The following is a 25836-nucleotide window of genomic DNA, read 5'->3' on the forward strand; positions in this document are numbered from 1 at the left end:
ACCCAACAAATACAAAGGGCTAGAAATACTATTACGAATTACATTGAAAAAACATGTTTTCATGTTGATAAGAACAGTTTAACACAAAAGAAAACATTTAAAGTCTTAAACTGTTTTATAGAAATAGGGGAGTTTGATGTTTACTTTCGATTTGACTGTAGTTACTCCATCCTGATCACTGCATTTTCCTCAGTATGTACATAATGAAAACAAAAACAATTGCATGCAAAGAGAAAGTAACTGATAATCTTTGTGTAGCCACGCAACAGTAGTTGGTTACTTACAAAATAAAAATGTGCCATCAAATGCTCTAATCTGTACTCAATGAAAACTCATAAAACATGGAATTAAACACACATGATATGTGTGAAGTGTACAATAGTTCATATGAAAAAAAAAACCAAAAACATGACATAGTTTATAAATAGTCAAAATGGGATAAAGCAAATAACATGTCCAGAACAAGAAAGCAAGTAGAAAGAGAGACAAAAAACAAATAGAAATCCACCTGGTTTATAAGAATTAGGACATCATACTAGTCCCTATGAAATCTAGTTTATGTTGGGTTTGAACGGTGGTTCGGAACAAAAATGATTAAACAATAAAACCCGTTTTTAATATGTATTTTGTTTCATAAGTATTAATCAATATTAATATATATATATATATATGTAAACGAATCAAAAACGCAGCGGATATAACGAACCAATACGAACCCGAAACCCGAACTCGGATCCGGTTACAACTAATACGAGTACGATGTATATTAAATCACAACCATAGGTAAAGGTTTAAGCTTTTTGTACCTCGGTTATCAAAACCGGGAAGAAACACCGAGAGCTAACGAAATCGAGCTAGGAATGACACAATCAAAGAACCGACAAGAAATCCGGCAAGATCTGCGGACACGGCGGCTGACAGCTGTCGGCGGAGGCTTCCGGCGATGGCGGCAACAGCTGGTGGTGGCGGCAACGAGCAGAACAGCAATAGTGCTTCAAACAGCAATAGGGTCAACCGGAAACAGGATCGTCGGAAAATCGGGTTTGCCGAAAAACGCGGCTTAAGGTTTCAACAACACCGGGGCTTCTATGGAACAACAGTGGTGCTTGCGGTGACTGAGGAACAACTGGTGGTGGCTGTGTTAGGTGTGAGGCGGCCGGAATTGATTCGCCGGAAAACCGAGCAGCCAGAAAACGACGCCGGAATTGCAGCTAGAGATGAAGGTGATGTATTAGGGTTTTTTTTGGTAAGTAGGATAATAATAAACAAATGGATATATTTCTATTTATAGAAAAATAATTAGGGTTTAACCATTTAAACCAATTGGGCTTAAAGCCTAAATACCAAATCATAGCCTAATCCATCAACTTAACATTCTAATTGATTGTGTTGGCCCAGTTAACAATAAGTGAGCATATGATTCGTTACCCTCGGTGTAACTCATACCGGGTCATATTCGGGTCAGTCCGCGTTTACTTGACCGAAACCGACCACAAATTCCAACAGTCTCCCACTTGGACGGAATTGGGTCAAGTATCACAACGCTGACAGTTAGAGGCGTTCTAGCTACACATAGCTGTCCCCAACCAAATATGACATTTTTAAATTCATAACCAAAATATCTTGGAATACATTATTGCAAGATAATGAACTTATAGCTATTGTTGTCATCTATCCTTTCTGTATAAGACATCAATTGAACAATGATATATGGATCAAATCAATCTCATATAGTGTTCAATTATTGTAGTTCTCGATATAGAGTCAAAGTGGTCCAATCAAACACACCGTAAGTTTGGATGATGCCTCACACTTTACCAGTATGGATCAACGAGGGCGCCAAGATGTCTAAATGTTACATTTTAATGTAAGAGTACGGAATCCCATATTGACTACATACAACTCCTACTGAACTTCATAATATTCCCAATCAATGCCTTTATGACTGGCAGTTACGCAGCAGTGGTTAACATGATCAAAGAATATTCCCCGGTAAACGAAAGTTCCAATATGTATCTCAGGTCTAAGGATACTAAATGAGCATACTATTATCAAAAAATCTTATGATCAAGATCCATGAAGATGATTTGATGCGAGTTACATCCAACGTCATTCATAATGAGGTATATGAGTTGGGAAGTCAACTGCTTGAGTCCAAAGTCAGAATAGTCTTAATTCAGAATTGTTCCCATGAGTCTGACCGACTACGGATAATTTAGAATACAAATATTCATGGATTAAACGTATTAAGAGAACACAGTTGTAACATTCAACGTTTGCATTTAACCATTAAATCAAAGTGGACTAAAAGTACAACTGTTTAAGCGTTCATACATCCAAATACTAAATCAAAATTAATCACTAGCAAGTCTAAGCCCGATAGCATCTCTATGCTTATCATGCTTGTCCTGAGTCATCGGCTTAGTGAACGGGTCAGCTAGATTTTGATCTGTGTCAACTTTGCTTATCACGATGTCACCTCGTTCCAATATTTCCCGAATAAGATGGAACTTCCTTAAAATATACTTGGTTATGTGATGAGACCTTGGCTCTTTGGCTTGAGCAATAGCACCTGTCTTATCACAGAACACCTCGATTGGTTTGCGAATACTCGGAACCACATCGAGATCAGTGATGAACTTCTTCATCCAAGCAGCCTCCTTAGCAGCATCTGATGCAACTATATATTCGGATTCGGTGGTAGAATCCGCCACTATACTCTGCTTGGAGCTCTTCCAATAAATGGCTCCTCCATTAAGAGTGAAAACGAAACCTGACTGTGAGCGAGAATCATCTCAGTCAGTCTGGAAGCTAGCATCAGTGTAACACCTTACAGTGACCTCCTCTTCCACTCCCTCAAACACCAAGAACATATCTTTGGTCCTATTAAAGTACCTTAGAATGTTCTTTACAGCAGTCCAATAAGCAATGCCAGGACTCTGTTGAAAACGACTGGTCATGCTCAAGGCATACGAGACGTCTGGTCTAGTACACAACATAGCATACATGAAAGAGCCAACCGAAGAAGCATATGGAATTGCTTGCATACGCATAGATTCAATGTTCGTTGCCGGAGATTGCGATTTGTTCAACACGATTCCTTTAGTCATTGGAACAGCTCCTTTCTTGGAGTTTTCCATTGAGAAGCGTGCCATAACTTTATTTATGTAAGTACTTTGACTTAGCCCTTGAATCCGCTTAGATCTATCTATATAGATCTTTATTCCCAGAATATATGCGGCTTCTCCAAGATCTTTCATTGCAAAACAAGATTCCAACCAGTGCTTAACTTCCTTAAGCATATGAATGTTGTTTTCAATTATCAGTATACCATCCATATACAAGATGAGGAATGATATAGTGCTCCCACTAGCCTTTCTGTAAACACAAGGCTCATCTTAATTTTTGATAAAACCAAATTCTTTGATTTTCTCATCAAAGTGAAGATTCCATCTTCGAGATGCTTGCTTAAGTCCATAAATGGACTTGTTCAATTTGCAAACCCTATTAGGACATTTTGGATCAACAAAACCTTCAGGCTGAACCATATAGACATCTTCAGAAAGATGTCCATTAAGGAAAGCGGTTTTGACATCCATTTGCCATATCTCATAGTCATAGTATGCAGCAATGGCAAGCAATATCCTTATTGACTTAGTCATAGCAACGAGTGAGAAGGTTTCTGTTAGGCCTAGTTTATATGGTTTGTACTTGGTCTACATGTGTATGGGCTGGGCTACGGGTTTCCTATGTAAGCCGAGAACTCTTTAGAGTTCTTGGTGGGCTTTTGGTTCATATGGGCTTTGTTGTTTGGTTTCCCTATATATAGTTCATGTAATGTATAGGGTAAAGGTTGTTCATTCACTTATTTGTTATTATTTTGGCCGTCTACAAGTTGTTGGACTTGAAACACTTTTAAGTGCTTAAGCACCCGACGTGTATTAATATACATGTGTTTTAAAGCAATCTCGTTGTTACGATCTTGTGTTTACTTGTGTTCTTGATTCACCAAGTGTTGGTATTCCGCACCAATACTTGTTTATTGATATCATAATTGTAGTGATCCAGATTCGAGACTTACAATTGGTATCAGAGCCTTAGACCTATTTAGGCTCGTTATTGTGATATCAACGAATTCAAGATATCAAGTTTTGGTGGTGTTTGTGATTTCTGGCAACTCACTGATCAGAGAAGAAGATTGAACTATTTTTGGATAAAGATTGGTTTTGATTTGGAAATTAAATCAAATCCCATTTATCTTGGAAGTTTGTTACATTCTGTTTGACTTTGGGTGTGAAACATTAGGTCTCGGCTGGTATACTTAGCTGTTCTCGGCAAATTCTAGTGTTCGGTGGTATTCTGTTTTCGGCTACAGCTAGTTCTCGGCCAAGATTAATTCTCGGCCAGAGTAGTTCTCGGTCAATTATTGGTCAACATTTGGGTTCTCGGTCAAAGCCTGGTCAAACTTTGAGTTCTCGGTCAAAGATTGGTCAAACCTTGAGTTCTCGGTCATAGCTTGGTAAATTTGGTAGTTCTCGGTCAACCAGTGTTGACCTGTTCACAGCCCAGTTAGTTGTTTGGGCCTGTTTGATTTGGACTTGGACTTTAAGTTTGGACTTTAGTGTTAACTGGACTTAAAAACAATCTTTAATCTAATTGAAATGGACCAATTAACAAATGGTAGCAATTCAACCAACTCATCACTTCATCAAGAACTTGATTCCATCAAGGGGACTGCCACTCATATACCCCGTCAAGAACTTGAATGAAAATTTCGTTTTGAACATTATGCCAAGATGAAAGATTCCAAAATTTGGAAAAGTATTGTTAAGGGACCTCAAAGAATCATGTATCAACAGGATGGTTCTGATGAAGTTCTCGTGACACCAGTTTCACAGTATGACGATGAAGATTTTGCAAAAGTTGAGGAAGATGAGAAAGCTCTTTCCACTCTAACCATGGCACTCTCACCTGAGATTGCTCTTCAGTTTAGAGAACTTCAATCTGCTAAAGAGCTATGGGAGGCATTGCTCAAAGTATATGAGGGGAATGAAGACATGAAGAGGAGTCGCCAAGATCTGCTGCGACAAAAGTTCAATATGTTTAATCATGTTTTGGGAGAAACGTTGGAGTCCCAACTTCAAAGATTTATCTCACTTGTGACTGAAATGAGATCAGCAGGTATTTATCTGCAAACCTCAGAAATAAACAACAAGCTGGTGAATTCATTGCCGAAGAGTTGGGACATGGGGATGACTGAAATGATAGCCACTATTAAAGCATGTGATATGGATGATAAGCAGCGTGCAATAAATCATGCAAGCTCTTACAGTGCAGCTGGATACAACGTTGCCTCCAACAGTGCTCTTATTTCTCAATATAGTTTCTCACTGTTCAAGCCTACTCAACAACCATCTCAGGGCAACTTCCAGATGCTCTCATCAACTCTAGGTCAATCATCATCATCCAACTCACCCAAACCAGCTCCAGTATTCTTCACCAAGTCTGGACAGTCTTCAAATGATACTGGAAAAACTACTCACACTCCCAGTCAGAACTTCAGTCAGATCTCTACCATACCAAAGGAGACTCAAAAGAATATAGCTCTAATGGCATGATTCATGAATTGATATAATGCATTTTTGGCTGGAGACTTGGTTCAACCTGTGGTTGCTGTTGAACTAGATCAGATTCATACTGATGATGTTGAAGAAATGGAGATCTCGTGGCAAATCGCCATGGCAGTATTTCATGCAAAGAAGTTCACAAAGAGGACGGGTAGAAATAACTGGAACATGCCTAATAATCAAAAGGTGGGTTTTAACAAAGACACTCTTAGGTGCTACAACTGTCACGAGCCGGGTCATTTTGCTCGTGAATGTACTAACCCAGCGAAGGATGGAAATACAGAAAGGGCATTGATTCCAGTTGGGAATGCCAGAGGTGAGGCTGGAGGTAGTTCAGGTAATGGTGAAAGAAGCATGGTTGCTCAACAGTTCTCTTGGGAAGGTCAGATGACTGCGCTCAACATTGGATATCAGACTACAAACTTCGCCAATGTTTAAGACACTGGAGAAGAAGATGTTACTGAGAAGAAGATCAAGGAGCTTCAATTTGCATATATGGCGTTCACTTCTCCAAATTCTTCTGAGGTAAGTTTTCAACCATGCTCTTTAAATTATGTTGAAAATTAGAAATGTATAAGCTTTATAACGATAGTCTAAGTAGAGATATGGAGAGAATAAAATCAGAAAATTTCAAACTTAAGAAAAATGAAAAGGGCTTTCTAGACAAAATAGAAGCTCAAAAGAAGGACATTTATAAGCTTAAGTCTAATTTTAGCATAAAAAACTGTCACCACCTAGATGATAAACGAGAAATTGTTGAGTTAACTGCTAAACTGGAAGCCTCTAAGTTAGAAATCTTGAATCTAACTAGTAAGTTTGAAAAGGCTGAACTTGATTTTCAAAAATTCGATGGTTCCAGTAAAGTAGTTAACTCAATGATTGAAAACCAATTGTGGTGGAAGGAAAATGAAGGTGATGGAATAGGATACAGTCAAGTTCCCCCACCTTACAACCAGAATTATGTCCCTACCCCTATCACCAAAGAACATGAAGAAAAGATAAAGGACATGAAGTATCGTAAATAAGACAAAGGTGATGGGACCAGTTCTGTGAATGCTGGCCCGTCGACTTCAAATATGAACGATTCTAATGTATCTACTTCATGTGCAGAAAAAGTAATTGTGAAGGAGTGGACTGATGAGGATGATGACCCTAGTTTTGATTTTGATAATGATATTGTTTTTGATGTTTCTTTAAAACTTCCTGTTTTTAATTCTGTTATTCCGACTGTTTGTGTGGGCTCTGTTTTAAAGAGCAAGGATTCTTGTGTTGTTGATTAGGTTGAAATTTTGAACTCTAATAATGTGGTTTCTAATAAAACAAAAAATTCAAAAACATTTGAAAAATACGTGGCACCTAAATTTGTCAAAGAGGGATGCTCTAATGACAAACAAGGTGATAAGCTCGAAAATGAAAACATGGGTTCTCGCAAACTTAAGTAGACTGGTCCACACAACCAGTCCAGACAGGGAGTTGCCCAAAATGACTTTTTCATAAAATGTCAAACTTGTTTTAATTGTGGCACTCCTGGTCATATTGCCAGAAATTTTCTACATTGTCCATATGTTCCCTATTATGGATTTTATCAGAGGAATATGCCCTACATGCCTCATAACATGTACAGGCAAAGGTTCAGGCATTATCAGGCTAGTTCCTTTGACGATGATTGGAATCGAAACAAATCTGGCAGGTTTAGTCCTCATCAGACCAAATCTGACATCTCTAAAAGAAAGGGTCCTTCAAGTTCAAGGTCTAATGTGAACAATAAGTCTAGACCAAAACAGGAGAAAAAGGCTGATTCGTCTCCTTCCACATCCAAAACTCCGGAGGTTACGACAACCATTCGTACCTATAACTCCAAGTCATACAGACATAGATGGTTTCCTAAATCTCCGGCGAAAGTTTCTACAAAATCTATGTTTGATGATAAAAACAGACATGTCATGGCAATCCGTGACAACCATAGATGAATCAGGGTCACCCAGTGTAAGTATGGACTGGGTACCAAAAACTAACTAATCCCGCGTTTCGTACAGGGACAGCTATGGAGGAATATCATCAGGCCTTGGTATGTTGGTAGTGGTTGTTGCAGGCACATGACAGGGGACATTACCCAACTACACGACATTCAAACCTTTAACGGTGGGTATGTGTCCTTTGCGGGAGGAGAAAAGGGAAAGATTACTCAGAAGGGTACTGTAAGTAACGGTGTTCTAAAATTTGAAAATATCAATTTTGTTTTAGAATTGAAGCATAACTTATTGAGCGTGTCACAAATCTGTGACAGAGTTTTCAACTCATTTTACTAAGAAAGAGTGTCTGGTTTTGAAACCTGGTATAATTATACCAGAAGATTGGATTCTTGTTCGATCAAAACGAAAAGATAATGCTTATGTGATCGACATGAACATAAATGTTCCTGACGAAATAACCTGTTTGTTTTCAAAAGTGTCAGAACATAATGCAATGCTTTGGCATCGTCGGCTTGGTCATTCTAATACTAAAAATCTGAATCGTCTTGCTAAAATCAATTTGGTGCGTGGTTTACCAATCAAGGATTTTGTGACTATTAAAAAATGTGTGGCTTGTGCTTTGGGTAAACATCATCGAAAATCTCACAAGCCAAAGTTGATTAATACCATATCGTCGGTTTTTCAATTACTCCACATGGATCTTTTTGGATCTGTCCATGTTTTGAGTTTATCTCGTAGATCTTATTGTCTTGTTATTACTGACGATTACTCAAATTCTACATGGGTATTTTTCTTGTCAAATAAGAGTGAAATTGCAGAGCTAATCAAGAAGCTTGTTGTGCTCATGTAGAACCGACTGAACCTAAAGCTGAAGGGAATCCGCTGTGATAATGGAACTGAATTCAAGAATGCAACATTGAATCATTTCTGTTCAGAAAAGGGGGTACTCCGTCAGTACAGCGCCCCACGGACGCCTCAACAAAATGGTGTGGCTGAAGAAGAAACAGAACTCTTATCAAAGCTGCAAGAACAATGTTGTGTGACTCTAAACTGCCACTGTTCTTCTGGGCAGAAGCTATTAATACGGCCTGTTATGTTCAGAATCGGATGATAATCAACAAATCCAAGATGAAGACCCCATATGAGATTGTTTTCGGTCATAAACCCAATGTTGCACATTTCAGAGCTTTTGGGTGTCCGTGCACTTTACTGAATCTCGAAACTACTCCAAAATTTGGGGCCGCAGCCGATGAGTGTTACTTTGTTGGGTATGCGGTAAATACTGCTTACAGGGTCTACAACAAGTCCACCAAGCAGATTCTAGAGTCCTATGAGCTTCGTTGGCTGGAAGAAAATGAGACTGATGCTCGTGTTGGTCCCGATTGGTTATTTGACTACAACGAACTTTTCAAACCTTTCAATGTGTTTCCAGTCATCAACACAGAACCTTTATGTGGTTCCACAGTGGAAGGTGCAAAGGATAACTCACAGACAGTTTCCCACATTTCTCCATTAATTGATGATGATGTCGCTGAGTTAAGTAATGATTCACCTGCAACTGGCACTCAGCCCAAGGATACCTTAGAAACTGAGTGTTCGCCAAACACGTCTGAAGATGCTGCTACTGTTGAGGGGGAGAGTTCCATCCGTCAGATATTCGGGAGCACAATGTTTCCCGATACCACTCCAGATGAACATGTTGCCGGTACTTCGTATTCCCATAGTACGGCGACATCTGGCTGGAAGAATCCCCTTGCTGATTTTAGTGAGAACGTGTCAAATCTTCAACCTAACAATGATGTTTCCTATCATTTAATTCCGTCAAGAATCCAGAAGAATCATCCGATTGAAAATGTCATAGGTCCCATTGAAGCGGGTGTGTCCACCAGAAGTCAGATAGGACACATAAACAATTGTATGTTTTCCTGTTTTATCTCTCAAATTGAGCCAAAAACTGTTGAAATGGCTCTTCAGGAACCTAGCTGGGTTGATGCTATGCATGAAGAATTGAATCAGTTTGATAAGTTGAAGGTTTGGAGATTGGTTAAATTGCCGAAAAGAAAGAAAGCTCTTGATACAATATGGGTTTTCAAAAACAAGCAAGATGACACCGGGGTTATTATTCAAAATAAGGCATGATTGGTAGTTCGTGGTTTTCGTCAGGTTGAGGGGTTAGATTACACTGAAGTCTATGCCCCAGTGGCTAGACTTGAGGCCATTAGAATTTTTCTGGCCTATGCATCATACATGAGGTTTAGAGTGTATCAGATGGATGTTAAGACCGCGTTTCTGTATGGCGAAGTCAGAGAGGAGATTTATGTTGATCAGCCACCGGGTTTTGTTGATTCTAAAAAACCAAATCACGTCTACAAGCTAGACAAGGCATTGTACGGGTTACATCAGGCTCCTCGAGCGTGGTATGCTACATTGACCGCACATATTCTTGATCATGGCTACAAGCGTGGAACCATCGACCAAACCTTGTTCCGGAAAACTGTCGGAAAAGATTTGATTCTCGTCCAGATCTATGTCGATGATATCATCTTTGGATCCACCAGCGCTGAGTTGTGCAAAAAATTTGAAGGTGTAATGAAGAAGAGATTTGAGATGAGTTCGTTGGGTGAAATGACAACGTTTCTGGGGCTACAGGTTCGCCAAAGCTCGACAGGAATTTTACTGCATCAAGGGAAGTATGTTGAAGATATGCTGGCAAAGTTTGAACTTCAAGATTCCAAGAGTGCCAACACAACCATGGCAGAAAGGCCACTACTGTCATCTGATCCTGAAGGAAGTCCCGTAGATCAAACGTACTATCGATTGATGATCGGGTCTCTGATGTATTTTATAGCCAGTCGTCCTGACATCATGTTTGCAGTCTGCCAATGTGCTCGTTTCCAGGCTAATCCTAAACTCTCTCATTTAATTGTTGTTAAACGTATTTTTAGATATCTGGAGAGACAACCAAAGTTAGGTCTTTGGTATCCCAAAGAATCAGAATTTGATCTTTATGCTTTTGCTGATAGCAATTATGGTGGAGATGACATTGACAGAAAATCCACGTCAGCTGGTTGCCAGTTCTTAGGAGACCGTCTCATTTCATGGCAGTGTAAGAAACAACAGACGGTGTCTACATCGACCGCCGAAGCGGAGTATGTTGCCGCATCTGCTTGCTGCTCTAAGGTTATCTGGATGCAAAACCAACTGCTGCATTACGGTTTGGAATTTCTTGACACTCCTATTTTTTGTGATAATGATGCGGCCATTGCAATTGTGAAAAATCCAGTTCAACACTCTAAAACCAAGCACATCGATATCAAAATTCATTTTATTCGTGACTGTTTCGATCGAAAATTGATTCACCTTGAACAAGTCCACACTAACAACAATGTGGCGGACTTATTTACAAAACCGGTCGGAACAGCAAAATTTAATGTGCTTGTGGGTTTTCTTAAAATGCTTCGTTTCGAGGATTGAGTCTTTTTGGGTATAAATTTTTACATATTTGTTATTTTTGCACAAATTTAGGGGGAGAAAAATCAAAAAGACAAAAATAGTGTGTGCGCGTTGTTTTTACTATTTAAGAAAAATCAAAATGTCAAATATAGTGTGTGTGCGTTGTCTTTATTATTAAAAAATTAAAAAATTTGCTTTTCAAGATTCATTCTCGCTTAAAATTATGTCGGTTGCTCAAGTTTGAAGGACATATACGTGTATATGGTTGTTCCGGTGTTTTACTTGTAGTTTCACAGGATAGCCATTTACCTAAAGACTGAAAGCACCCGGGGCGATTATGATGTGTTTTGTGTTTCGTATTCTTTCACTTAAAATTATGTCGGTAATTCTGAGCTGGAAGGACATGTGTCTTCATGCATGTTTGGTCCGTTTAACCACTTGTGGTCATAATGGATATCCATTTACCTGAAAGCTTAAAGTGACCGGGGTGAGTGAATTCTTAACACGTGTGTTTTTATTTAACTCCCAGGGAAGTGATATTATTATTCAGTTAACATCTTTTTAGAAGCTTCAAACTATTTTCAAATGAAAATTGATCCAACCTTTGGAAAGTGATAGATAAATTGTTTTCGTGTGCCTAACGGGTGAAGTTATTAAGCTTAAAAGGCTCTAGAATAGTCATTGATTTGTATGGTAGCTTTCCATGATGCATAAAAGTTGAAGTGATATAAACTAAATTTGCTAAACTTAATGTGGAGAATCATTTTGAAGAAATGTGCATGTCTCCAGATACATCTTTCCGAATGATAGGCAGAAAAGCAATTACCCAGTCATACACGAGCCCGTTAGTGTCTTGATCACCAAAAATATTGTATTGTTAAGTTATTATTATTAATTTTTTTTAAATCTACGAAAGAGCTATTTGAGTTTATTTTATTCTATTAAGATTATTTTAAAAAAAAAGCTTAAAGGGTCAAACTAGAACTACACAGATGGGGGCACACAAGTAAGTCATGTCATGTGTCGAATGAAAGGCTTGTCAGTTCACTGGCTTGTAAGTCCAACGTTCAACCTTAAAGCTTAAAGTTCCTGCTTGTTTGTATATATAAAAATCCTTTGATCAAGCACTAGGGGGTTGGAGTCAAATTGGGGTGATCTGAGGAAAGCCAAATACGCTTTGAGAATAGATAGGAGGCATCACAGGTCCATGAGTGATGTCCATCTAAGCTTTATGCTGAACTGAACCTAACTCATATCACTAATACAATGAAAATCATGCTAAGTTATTTATACCTTCTATCAACATGCTTCTCTATGTTATAATAACGCTGAACATGAATCCTAATGACAGCCTCTTAAACGATATGATTCCATGTTCAAATCTTTTCATAAAAGGGCGGCGTTTTTACAGAAACTGAAATTTGATCCCGATCGTAAAAAATTCAAGGGAGTTCTTTTATACGTTGATTGGTTTTATTTTATTTTATTTTATTTTATTTTTGTTTTGTTTGTTTTATCCCGAAACTACTCACCTCGAAATTTTTTTTAACCAGTGTATTTCCAATATGAGTTTAATGTGGTTTGGGCTGCTTATCATTTTGGGCTGCTTATCATTTTGGCCTGCTTATTATTTTGGGCTGATCATTTGTTATTGGTTTTCGGCCCATAAGGGTTAAGGTATAACTTGAATCCAACATCATTATTGTCATTCATTTGTATACCCCTTCATTTCTCTAAAAACCTTTCTGCCAACCGAGAACATAATCTTGCATAATCTAATCTTATTAAGTTGTGATCTTGTTTGTGTGTGCTATCTTACAGGTAAATGAGCATAGGCTCAAATCAAAACTCTCTGAAAACTATGTTATTGAGGAAACTGACATATGAGCAGACGGATCTTATGGACTAGTCAGATTCATGGGTTATTAGGATTTGGGGATCTCGGTTGAAGTTTTGGGGTTTAATGGAGTCTATTTTCGGTTGTAAATCTGAAAATTAAGATGGACCAGTTGCAGGTTTAATGGAGGTTTCAGCAATGTGGAGAAGACGACACATTTTCCAAGGAGGAACCCAAGGGGTTCTCTGTCCACAGTTGTCAAAGAGTTCTCGGTTGACTTTCGTTGACCGAGATCTCTTTGCCTTGACCAAGAACTCCCATTCTCGGTTAAATGTTGACCGAAAACTCCCATTCTCGGTTATGTTGAACGAAAACACCCGTTCTCGGTTGACTTTCGTTGACCGAAAACTCAGGGTTTGACAGAGAACACCTTTGTTGACCGAGATCTCTCAAGTTGGGCCTAAAACTCACTGTTGGGCCTAACCATACTATTTTATGTTATTATGGTCCTTTTAATAATTTTGGGCTCAAATCTTTAATCCTTAAGCCCAAATAAACAATAACCGTCTGTTGGGCCTAATCATACTGTTATTATGTTCTTAATTCTCAAAGCCCAAATCAACAAATGTTTTTTTATTTTTACTAACTTGATTCGTTTGGTGCAGTAATGGCTGATTAGACTTCATTAAAGTTCGTTGATACGCACAATATAGCTGGATACTTATATGATCCACCTCTGACTCACAAGGAATTCAAGTCTATGATCGTCGATCTCAACACGTGCAGGATTTCTCACGTACTACGAGAAAATCCTGTTATATGCAAGAAGATGATCACAGAGTTTTGGAACAATGCCTCAATCAACCAACGAGGGCAATATGGAGTCGTGTCTATAGACTCCAAAGTTCAAAAGAAGCCAGTTTGTATCACCGAGGCTATAATCAGAGAGGTGTTGCTGCTTGGTGATCAACCTGATTACCCGACTGAGTATTCCACTGCTGACGTTACTGAGATCCTCACCAAAATGGGTTACGAGGGCACCTATCCTCCGGCAATCAAGAAGCTATTTCACCCGTACTAGAGATTCTTGATTCACACGTTTTTCACTTGCGTGTCCGGTAGGAAAGGGGGCTCTGATGAGATTAGTCATATTCAGATGTCCGCTGTCACTGCTCTGATCATGGATTGGAATTACAATTATTCCAAGTTCGTTTTCAATGAAATGATGAGCAATCTGAAAGGGAAGTAGAAGGAGATGTTCCTTATGTATCAAAGATTCCTGTAGATGATCTTCGATTCTCACTACACCGATCTTGTCAAGTCTGTTGATACTTTGGATATGAAGTCAATGGGACCCAATACCTTTGGGTTGATGAAATAGAACATAAAAGATCCAAGATTGTATATCAGGGCCTCAATGCTCTGGTGAAATTTGGACGATTTGTGGAAACAGAAGCTGAGCCAGTTATAGCTCAAGTTGCTGATGAGCATGTGGCTCTGCTGATGAGCATGTGGCTCCAATTCAGCCACGTGTTGCGTCATTTGAATTTTCTGACGATGAAAGTGAAGAAATAGAACATCGTAACTTGGAAACGGCTCCAAGTGCCCAACAGTTAGAGAATTTTGAAAGATTTAAAGAACAACTTCAGTCAACTGCTCTGAAGCCTCCTCAGACAGCTGCTGAAAACATTGAAGAAAATATAGCTGAAGATCCAGCCGCAGACCTCGGTCCACGCCAACAAAGAAAGAAAGATCCGAGGCCTGGCGTGCTGGTAAGTGAACTTGAAACAACCACTACACCAACCACAGATGCAACAAATAGCCCACTTCAACAAACTCAACAACCCGAGACACATGCTCCAGAAACTCAAGATGAACCAAGTGCACCTACTGCTGAGCCATCATTTCAAGATCTATTGTCTAGTGATTTTGTTAGTGAGTTTGACTTTGAGACATATATTCCACACACTGATGAGGCCAACATGCCATCTAATGATGCTCCCTCCAGCTCATCAGGCCCAGAAAATCAAGGTTAGTCAAGTTCAAATGTTACTGATAAGATTGCTGAGATTCTTGCCATGCAAGAAAAATTTATGCACAACAAGGGCAAGGGTATAGTGTTAGAAGAAGATGCTCCGGTTGACTGCATGCTCTCCAACGTCGAGTTTTTGAGCTCGAACAAGATTCAGTTGTTAACGATTCATATTCAAGAGCTGGAAGCAAGTAACTCTGATAAAGATGCCATGATCAAAGAACTACAGTCCAACATGGGAGAATTAACGGCTTTGTATCTTGACCTCCAACAAAAGTTGTTTCAGAAGTTTGGAGATGAGTTTAAAGGCAGTGATGACGTGGCCTCTAAAATGCCCAACGTTAATCAAGGTGGCAGCTCTACTACTCGCCCTGTAGAGAACATTGATGAGTCTAAGACATTGAGACAATATATGGACGCACCACCAATCTCCAAAGAAAAGTCCGATAGAGTTCAGAAAAGATTGCTGGTAATGAAGAAGTCAAATCAGAATGTTGAATTATCGGATCATCCCAGACAGGTTTGTCGTTACTTTTCAAAAGGGGTTCTCTGATAAGTACGGTGATCGATCGGGAGTTCTATCATGGGGTTTCGATGCCGATAAGAATATGTGCTGGGTGAAAAGGAAGTCCGGGGCCACTGAGTATTATAAGAAGATGAAAGATTTTGGATCTTGGACGAAGGTGGATCTTAGTGACCTGATAAACTCTCCTTTACTAACCCAACGAATGATAAACGTGGTATAGACTTCTGGAACTTTCTGAGAAGTCAAGTCGATAGAGGCTTCCCAAATATGAAGACTGCAGAGTCCTTTCTGAAGAAGGCAAAGGGAGTACAGGTTCCAAAGACGGGGAAAACAATGGTCAATGTTATGTGGCCTGCCATGGACAAGGCCACTCATATTTCTTTACCCGAGGCGATTCCAGATGGAACCTTGGACAACATGAGATTTTGGATGTATGATAGTGTTACTGCCACAGTTGTTATCAAGCTGGAGAAAGGAAAAGGTCAGTATCGATTTGTTGATCCAAGAGACCTACTAAAATTGGGAGAACGGGACATCAAGACTCTAAGTGCATTCCAGATTTGCCGATCCGATTTTTGAAAAGGCTGCTAAAGAATTCACTAGTATAGGCGCTTCGATTATCAGATGCAAGTTTTGGGCGGGCGAGTTGAAAGATGCTGGCATTGACTACATAGAGCATGATTAAAGACAAAGCTAATGGAGCATGATTAAAGACAAAGCTACAAACCAAGGGGGAGATTGTTGGGCCTAGTTTATATGGTTTGTACTTGGTCTACATGTGTATGGGCTGGGCTACGGGTTTCCTATGTAAGCCGAGAACTCTTTAGAGTTCTCGGTGGGCTTTTGGTTCATATGGGCTTAGGTGTTTGGTTTCCCTATATATAGTTCATGTAATGTATAGGGTAAAGGTTGTTCATTCACTGTTTTGTTATTGTTTTGGCTATCTACAAGTTGTTGGACGTGCAAGTATTGTAAGTACTTAAGCACCCGACGTATCTTATTATACGTGTGTTTTGAAGCAATCTCGTTGTTACGTTCTTGTGTTTACTTGTGTTCTTAATTCACCTAAGTGTTAGTATTCTGCACTAATACTTGTTTATTGATATTATAATTGTAGTGATCCGGATTCGGGACTTACAGTTTCATCATAGTCAACACCTTGAGTTTGAGTAAAACTTTTCGCGACTAGCAGTGCTTTATAGGTTTGCACATTTCCATGCATGTCGGTTTTTCTCTTGAAAATCCACTTGCTCCCTACTGCCCGAATATCGGGGGGGTAGCTAAACCAAGTTCCAAACTTGGTTATCATGCATGGATTGCATCTCAGCGTTCAAGGCATATCGCCATTTCTCGGATTCTGGATCCAAGATAACAGATTTGTAGTTAGTAGGCTCGCCACCGGACTCGGCTACTAATAAGACTTCGGGACCATCTAGATGCCATATGTATCTAGAGTTTGGTACGAGAGTCCTACTACTTCTGCGAACGCTCGTGTTCACGTCTGATGTATCAGCAACAACAACTTGTTGTTCAGACGCTCCAACTTTCTCAGCGGTTGTTTGTATAACTTGAATCTCTTCAAGATCGACAATGTTATCGCCAGTTCCTCGATCGATAAATTCCTTCTTGAGGAAGTGGCATTTCCTCTTGATAGAAATCGTATTTGTATCAGGATGAAAGAAGTAATAACCGCTTTGGTTATAGTATCCGACGAAAACAACTTTTACGCCGCGGGGATCAAGTTTGTCATCAGACTCACTTGTGACATGTAACATCCTAAAATTTTAATGATGAATAAAGGAAGTTATGTTTAGTGATTTCGCGTAATTAATTAATATCGGGTAAGGAGCGGGTCTTGGACTTGGATTAATTGAGATGGGTTAAATGACAATGGGATTTCAGGGATATAAATACCCCAAAATCCCAAAATATCTTCATATTTACCATACTCTCTAACACTTCCAAAACACACACACCACACACCTCAACCGCCGGCGGCCGGAAGAGAGAGGCGAGATCCGAGAGTGTGAGAGAGAGAGACTAGTTGTGATTAAGCAAGTAAACAAGATCCAAACAAGCTCAAAAAGGTATGATTCTTGATCCTTGAAGTTTAAAGATCCGAGCTTTTTAGTGTATAAACGACCGAAAATGGTCGGGAAGCGTAGTGGGTGATATTGAACCATAGCAAGGGTGTTAAAATCGCCCGAGATGCTGATCAGAAACTAAAACAGCGGCTAACTGGGCAACTTCGCCTTCAACTGGGCAACTTCGCCTTCAAAGCGATGAACTTCGCCTGCAAGCTAAGTTTGCCTGATGAACTTCGCCTGCAAGCTAAGTTCGCCTGATGGCAACTTCGCTGTAAAGTTAAGTTCGCCTAACTGGTAACTTCGCCTGAGGCCAAGTTCGCCTGATGACAACTTCGCCTGAAGCCAAGTTCGCCTGATGGCAACTTCGCTGTAAAGCTAAGTTCGCCTAAGGTTTAACTTCGCCTAAAGCCAAGTTCGCCTGAGGTTTAACTTCGCCTAAAGCCAAGTTCGCCTGAGGTTTAACTTCGCCTAAAGCCAAGTTCGATTAGAAAATAAATTAAAAGCGATTAGTTAAAGTAAGCTAATACTAGGCCACCAGAGTAGATCAGGCGAGTATTGACACGTATGTTTGTTATACAGTCAGCCGTGCACAATTGACGAAAGGGATTACGATCAACGGTGAACGTAACCGTGTTCAGGTGAGTTTCTAGCCCCATTTATGTGTTACGTTTTCGGGGCTGTGTGCATACTCAATATGTTTGTTAATACACTTATCCTAAGAGATAAGTGTATGCCTTATGTGGATAATGTGAAATGTATGAATGATTGCTTGATGGTACGTGAACGATCTTCGGATATTGCACGTACTGTCAGGTTGTAACGCTATGTATAAGGTAAGTATGTTATGTATGTTTATGTGTATGAACATGATAGAGATAATAGAAGAAAGAAATGATAATGTATGGTTGTATGGTTACGAAAAGGGTACCGAGCCCTAATAATACTCGAGGTATGATGTATGGTTGTATGGTTACGGAAAGGGTACCGAGCCCTACTAATACTCGAGGTATGATGTATGGTTGTATGGTAACGAAGAGGGAATCGAACCCTACTAATATTCGAGAACTCGGGAACCGAACCCTACTAATATTCGAGGAAAGAGGGTACCGAGCCCTAATAATACTCGAGGAAAGAGGGTACCGAGCCCTAATAATACTCGAGGAAAGAGGGTACCGAGCCCTAATAATACTCGAGGAATGTAGGGCGTAATGCTCTTTATAACGTAAGATATGAAAGTAAGTTAATAAGAAAGTATGAAAGTAAGAAAGTATGAAAGTAAGAAAGTATGAAAGTATGAAAGTAAGAAAGTATGAAAGTAAGAAAGTATGAAAGTATGAAAGTAAGAAAGTAAGAAAGTATGAATGAAAGAATATAATGTTATGTGAATGGTTTGATTATGTGATTATCTAGAACTCACTCAGCGTAGCTGACTTTTAGTATGCACGCAGGTGAGTAGGATGAGGCAGCTTGCTTGAGGAGACACGTGGCACTGAACAAGAGTCTGGCATCTGAAGACTTATGATGTTTTAATTTTAATGTTTTAATGTGAAAGACAAAGGATGTTTTGAGACAAGTTATGAAATATTGTAATGTTTAATGAAAGTTTTATATTCCGCATAAATGTTTTAATTAACTCTGATATTTAGAACTGTGTTTATGAGTAAATCCAACACGAAAGTAGGGTTACCGGTAACGGGGCCTTACAAGTTGGTATCAGAGCAAAGTTCGAGAGATTTAAGCGTCCTACATGCTTAGACTCGAACAGAGTATGGGATATAAGTAAGAAAGGAAAGAAGATGCCAGTTCAAGAATGCCATGTGTTGCTCAAGCAAGATCAGTAAAGGTAAGGTGTATGATTAAATGATATATGTTAATGAGAAAGGAAGGATATGTGAACGGCAGGGATAGGAATAATTGATTGTTTAATTCGACAAACTGCTTAAGTAGAACCAGCACAAATAGACTCATAAAGGGAAGTGTATAGGACACGGAAAGTAACGTGATCAGCTAATCACAACTGGCCACTGTTATTACCTGTTAGCCTTACTATCCTTGTACTAAATAGTTCCTTGAGTGATGATGTTTGTGTTTTCCCTTTTAGAATACTGATGGCTGGGGCTGGAGAATTTGTTGAAAATGGGGGTCGCACTGGACGTCGTGGCAGGCCTCGTCTTGTCCGGCAACCCTCGGTAGAAGAAGCTTCCCACACCGAAAATGAAGGAAGCGCAGCTGGAGGAGACCAGAACAACAACGAAGAAATTCAACTTAGCCCCGTAGTTCAAGCAGCCATCGTTCAAGCTATAGTTGCTGCTGTGAAGGACCTGAATCCTGAAAGATCTGCTGGAAGTCGTGAACGAACTGCAGAAGGGGCTAGTGGTAATGGTAGAAAGGATGACGATAGGGAAAGGGGTGACTCAAGTGAGGAAATGTTTGTAAAAGATGATGATAGGAAGAGGAGCCGAGGCGGTTGCAACTATAAGTCCTTCAAAGGTTGTGACCCGCCAAAGCTGACTGGTTTAGGAGACGCAATCGCTACTCTTCAGTGGATAACCGCCATGGATAAGGTTATCCGCATTAGCGAGTGCCGTCCCGATCAAGCGGTAGGTTATGCTATTCAATCATTCGAGGATGAGGCTATGGATTGGTGGGAGAGTGTGGAGCAGAGGAAGACCCGTGAAGAGATCAAGGAGATGAAGTGGGACGATCTGAAGGAGTTAGTAATGAAGAAGTTCTGTGCTGACGCCGAGGTTGAAAGGGCGGAGATGAAGTTCCTAAATTTGAAAGCTGGGACAATGACGCATCGTGAGTACACCACCGAGTTCAATCGAATGTCTAGGTTGGTGCCCGATATGATCAACACTGAGGCTAAAAGGATCAAGTGTTATGTGAGGGGATTACCACCGAGAGTTCGCATGTTAGTCAGAACAAGTAAACCTACTACTTTCGATTCTGCTGTCGAACTCGCAGAAATGATCTACGCAGACTTGGTTGCGGATGATGTGGTGGTGGGAGATGAGAATAAAGAGAGGAAAGGGGTCGCTCCTGCTAAACGACCTGGTACCCAGATGTGGAACCCTAAGAACAAGCAGCCGAGAGTTTGGGAGAACAGGTCGTGCAAGACTTGTGGCAAGGCGCACAGTGGTGAGTGTAGGTGGGGAAAGGGTTCGGATACATGTCATAAGTGTGGAAAGATACATGCTGGAGAATGTAAATTTGGGTCGAATGTTTGCTACAAGTGTGGGAAGGCAGGTCATTATGCTCATGAGTGCAGTTCTAAGCCTGCATGCTACAAGTGTGGTAAGACGGGTCATTTTGCTAGGGAGTGTACCGAGAGTGAAGCTGGAGGTAGTAGAAGGAAGGATGCCGATCAAGCTAGGCCAAGAACTAGAGCCTACATGCTGACCCAAGAACAAGCCAAGCAGATTCCGGATGTCGTCACAGGTACGTTTCTAGTGAACGGTGTTTCCGCTTCTGTATTATTTGATTCGGGCGCAAACAAAAGTTTCGTAGCCACACCATTTAGTAAACTAGCTAAAATGAGATGTTGCCGAGTGTCTGAAACTCTTATAGTAGAAACCGCTAGCGACACTTCGGTTGAAATAACAAAAATGGTTAAGAACTGTAAGATAGAATTGGAAGGACATGAGTTCCCGGTTACCTTGTACGTTATGACCTTGGGAGGGTTCGATGTAGTTTTGGGTATAGATTGGCTGTCTGAGTTTGAAACTCAGATAATGTGTAAGAGTAGGATGGTAAGGTTAAAGTCATTGGATGGTAGTGCGGTAACAGTTTATGGTGATAAGGAAAGTTCTGGGCTTAATATCATTTCGATGATAAAAGCCGAGAGTTTGCTAAGGCGAGGGTGTTGTGCCTACCTGGCGTATGTCGTCAACGCTACGGCCGAGACGAAAGAAATGAAAGATGTTCCCATCGTGCGCGACTACCCAGAAGTATTCCCTGAGGTTCTTCCGGGGTTGCCACCGGAGCGAGAGATAGAATTTCAGATAGATTTAATACCAGGAGCCCAGCCCATCGCGAAAGCGCCTTACCGTCTAGCACCGTCCGAGATGAAAGAATTGATGTCACAACTGCAAGAACTCCTCGACAAAGGTTTCATAAGACCGAGTGTTTCCCCGTGGGGCGTACCGGTATTGTTCGTGAAAAAGAAGGATGGAAGTATGAGAATGTGCATAGACTATCGTGAGTTGAATAAGCTGACGGTAAAGAATAGATATCCGTTGCCAAGGATTGATGATCTGTTTGACCCACTGCAAGGTTCAAGTTGGTTCTCTCGAATAGACCTCAGATCAGGCTACCATCAGCTGAAGGTGAAGGAGGCAGACATCCCTAAGACAGCGTTCCGAACGCGGTATGGACACTACGAGTTCCTCGTAATGTCATTCGGTCTAACCAATGCTCCTGCAGCATTTATGGACATGATGAATAGGGTGTGTCGACCGATGTTTGATAAGTCGGTTATCGTCTTCATCGATGATATATTGATTTATTCAAAGAGTGAGTCTGACCATGCCAAGCATCTGAGAGAGGTATTGGAAGTTCTGAAGAAAGAGAAGTTGTACGCCAAGTTTTCGAAGTGCGCGTTCTGGTTAAGAGAAGTGCAATTTTTAGGTCACGTGATTAATCCGGAAGGAATTACCGTGGACCCAGCTAAGATTGAAGCGATAACGAATTGGAAGACTCTGCAGAATCCGACTGATATACGAAGCTTCCTAGGGTTAGCTGGCTACTATAGGAGATTCATCGAAGGTTTCTCCAAGATAGCCGCACCGCTGACCGGTATGACCCGAAAGTCGATAGTATTCAGTTGGGGAAAGTTTCAGGAAGAAGCCTTTGTAGAATTGAAGAAGAGACTCACGCAAGCTCCAATCCTTACTCTACCCGATGGTGACGAGGATTTCGTTGTTTGTGCTGATGCTTCGCATCAAGGATTAGGTTGCGTGTTGATGCAACGAGGGAAGGTGATAGCTTACGCGTCTAGACAGTTGAAGGTCCATGAAAGTACTTATCCGACGCACGATTTGGAGTTAGCAGCTGTAGTGCATGCTCTTAAGATATGGAGGCATTATCTGTACGGTACTAAGTGCATTATCTATACAGATAATAAGAGTTTAAAGTACTTCTTCGAGCAGAAAGAATTGAACATGAGGCAGAGAAGATGGTTATAATTGATAAAGGATTACGACTGTGAGATTAAGTATTACCCCGGTAAAGCTAACGTGGTCGCTGATGCGCTAAGTCGTAAGAATGAGGAAGTCCTTGCAACAGTGAAGTCATACAAGTTGATCATGAACCCGAGTCTTTTTGAAGAAATCATCAAGGTACAGTCAGAGGTGTTAGTAGATGAAGCAGCAAGACGAGTTGATGGAAAACACTCGTGGAGTTAAAACTAGGTTCGACCGTATGTGGATCCCACGCCATGGTGATCTTAGAAGTCGAATCTTAGATGAAGCTCATAAGTCAAGGTACTCAATCCATCCTGGAGCTACAAAGATGTACCAAGACTTGAAAAGAGATTACTGGTGGCCAGGAATGAAGAACGATGTAGTGGATTATGTTGGTAAGTGCTTAACTTGCTTACAAGTCAAAGCCGAACACCAAAAGCCTTATGGGAAGATGCAACCGCTAGAGATACCTGAGTGGAAATGGGAACACATCACCATGGATTTCATAACTAAGCTACCTCGTACAGCTAAGCAACATGATACCATCTGGGTGATTGTGGACCGTTTGACCAAGAGTGCTCACTTTCTGCCCATACGAGAGGCCATCTCGTCAGAAACGTTAGCAAGCTTGTTCATCAAGGAAGTTGTAACCAAGCATGGAGTACCGTTATCGATCGTGTCCGATAGAGATAAACGGTTTACTTCGAGGTTCTGGAAGAAATTCCATGAAGCTATGGGGACGAGGTTGAACATCGGTACGGCGTATCATCCTCAAACTGATGGACAGTCTGAAAGGACGATCCAAACCCTTGAGGATATGCTACGTGCTTGTGTTTTAGATTTTGGTGGAAGTTGGGATGATCATCTGCATCTGGCAGAGTTCTCCTATAACAACAGTTACCATTCAAGTATTGGTATGCCACCGTTTGAGATGCTTTACGGTAGACGATGTAGAACCCCGGTGTGTTGGGGTGAGATTGGTCAGAAAGAAATGGGAAGCCTAGAAGTGGTTCAAGAAACGTCTTCAAAGTTCGATCAGATCAAAGCAAGATTGAAAGCCGCGCAAGACAGACAAAAGTCTTATGCAGATAAGCGGCGACGACCAATTGAGTTTAAAGTTGGTGACAATGTGATGCTCAAGGTCTCGCCTTGGAAGGGGATTATCCGTTTTAGGAAAAGAGGAAAGTTGAGTCCGAGGTACATTGGACCGTTCAAGATTGTAAAACGTGTGGGTGAAGTAGCTTATAAACTGGATTTACCCGATGAGTTAGAAGGACTTCATTCAACCTTCCATGTTTCTCATCTGAGGAAGTGTCTAGTTGATGACACGTCTCACGTACCATTAATGGACATCGAGGTTGATGAGCAATTGAACTACATCGAGCAACCGATAGAGATCGTTGATCGCAAGGAGAAGCAGCTTCGTCACAAGATTATACCTTTGGTAAAAGTAATATGGAAACACCGCAAGGGATCAGATGCTACTTGGGAAGTCGAGGATGAGATGCGCAAGTTTTACCCTAGTTTGTTTATGTAATAGTTAGGTTTCGGGGACGAAACCTCTTTAAGGGGGGAAGACTTGTAACATCCTAAAATTTTAATGATGAATAAAGGAAGTTATGTTTAGTGATTTCGCGTAATTAATTAATATCGGGTAAGGAGCGGGTCTTGGACTTGGATTAATTGAGATGGGTTAAATGAGAATGGGATTTCAGGGATATAAATACCCCAAAATCCCAAAATATCTTCATATTTACCATACTCTCTAACACTTCCAAAACACACACACCACACACCTCAACCGCCGGCGGCCGGAAGAGAGAGGCGAGATCCGAGAGTGTGAGAGAGAGAGACTAGTTGTGATTAAGCAAGTAACCAAGATCCAAACAAGCTCAAAAAGGTATGATTCTTGATCCTTGAAGTTTAAAGATCCGAGCTTTTTAGTGTATAAACGACCGAAAATGGTCGGGAAGCGTAGTGGGTGATATTGAACCATAGCAAGGGTGTTAAAATCGCCCGAGATGCTGATCAGAAACTAAAACAGCGGCTAACTGGGCAACTTCGCCTTCAACTGGGCAACTTCGCCTTCAAAGCGATGAACTTCGCCTGCAAGCTAAGTTCGCCTGATGGCAACTTCGCTGTAAAGTTAAGTTCGCCTAACTGGTAACTTCGCCTGAGGCCAAGTTCGCCTGATGACAACTTCGCCTGAAGCCAAGTTCGCCTGATGGCAACTTCGCTGTAAAGCTAAGTTCGCCTAAGGTTTAACTTTGCCTAAAGCCAAGTTCGCCTGAGGTTTAACTTCGCCTAAAGCCAAGTTCGCCTGAGGTTTAACTTCGCCTAAAGCCAAGTTCGATTAGAAAATAAATTAAAAGCGATAAGTTAAAGTAAGCTAATACTAGGCCACCAGAGTAGATCAGGCGAGTATTGACACGTATGTTTGTTATACAGTCAGCCGTGCACAATTGAAGAAAGGGATTACGATCAACGGTGAACGTAACCGTGTTCAGGTGAGTTTCTAGCCCCATTTATGTGTTACGTTTTCGGGGCTGTGTGCATACTCAATATGTTTGTTAATACACTTATCCTAAGAGATAAGTGTATGCCTTATGTGGATAATGTGAAATGTATGAATGATTGCTTGATGGTACGTGAACGATCTTCGGATATTGCACGTACTGTCAGGTTGTAACGCTATGTATAAGGTATGTATGTTATGTATGTTTATGTGTATGAACATGATAGAGATAATAGAAGAAAGAAATGATAATGTATGGTTGTATGGTTACGAAAAGGGTACCGAGCCCTAATAATACTCGAGGTATGATGTATGGTTGTATGGTTACGGAAAGGGTACCGAGCCCTACTAATACTCGAGGTATGATGTATGGTTGTATGGTAACGAAGAGGGAATCGAACCCCACTAATATTCGAGAACTAGGGAACCGAACCCTACTAATATTCGAGGAAAGAGGGTACCGAGCCCTAATAATACTCGAGGAAAGAGGGTACCGAGCCCTAATAATACTCGAGGAAAGAGGGTACCGAGCCCTAATAATACTCGAGGAATGTAGGGCGTAATGCTCTTTATAACGTAAGATATGAAAGTAAGTTAATAAGA

This window comes from Bidens hawaiensis, unplaced genomic scaffold (genome assembly GCF_021521415.1).
Source record: "Bidens hawaiensis isolate Kalapana, Puna unplaced genomic scaffold, B.hawaiensis_p1.1 tig00059109_1, whole genome shotgun sequence".
Classification (NCBI taxonomy): Eukaryota; Viridiplantae; Streptophyta; class Magnoliopsida; order Asterales; family Asteraceae; genus Bidens; species Bidens hawaiensis.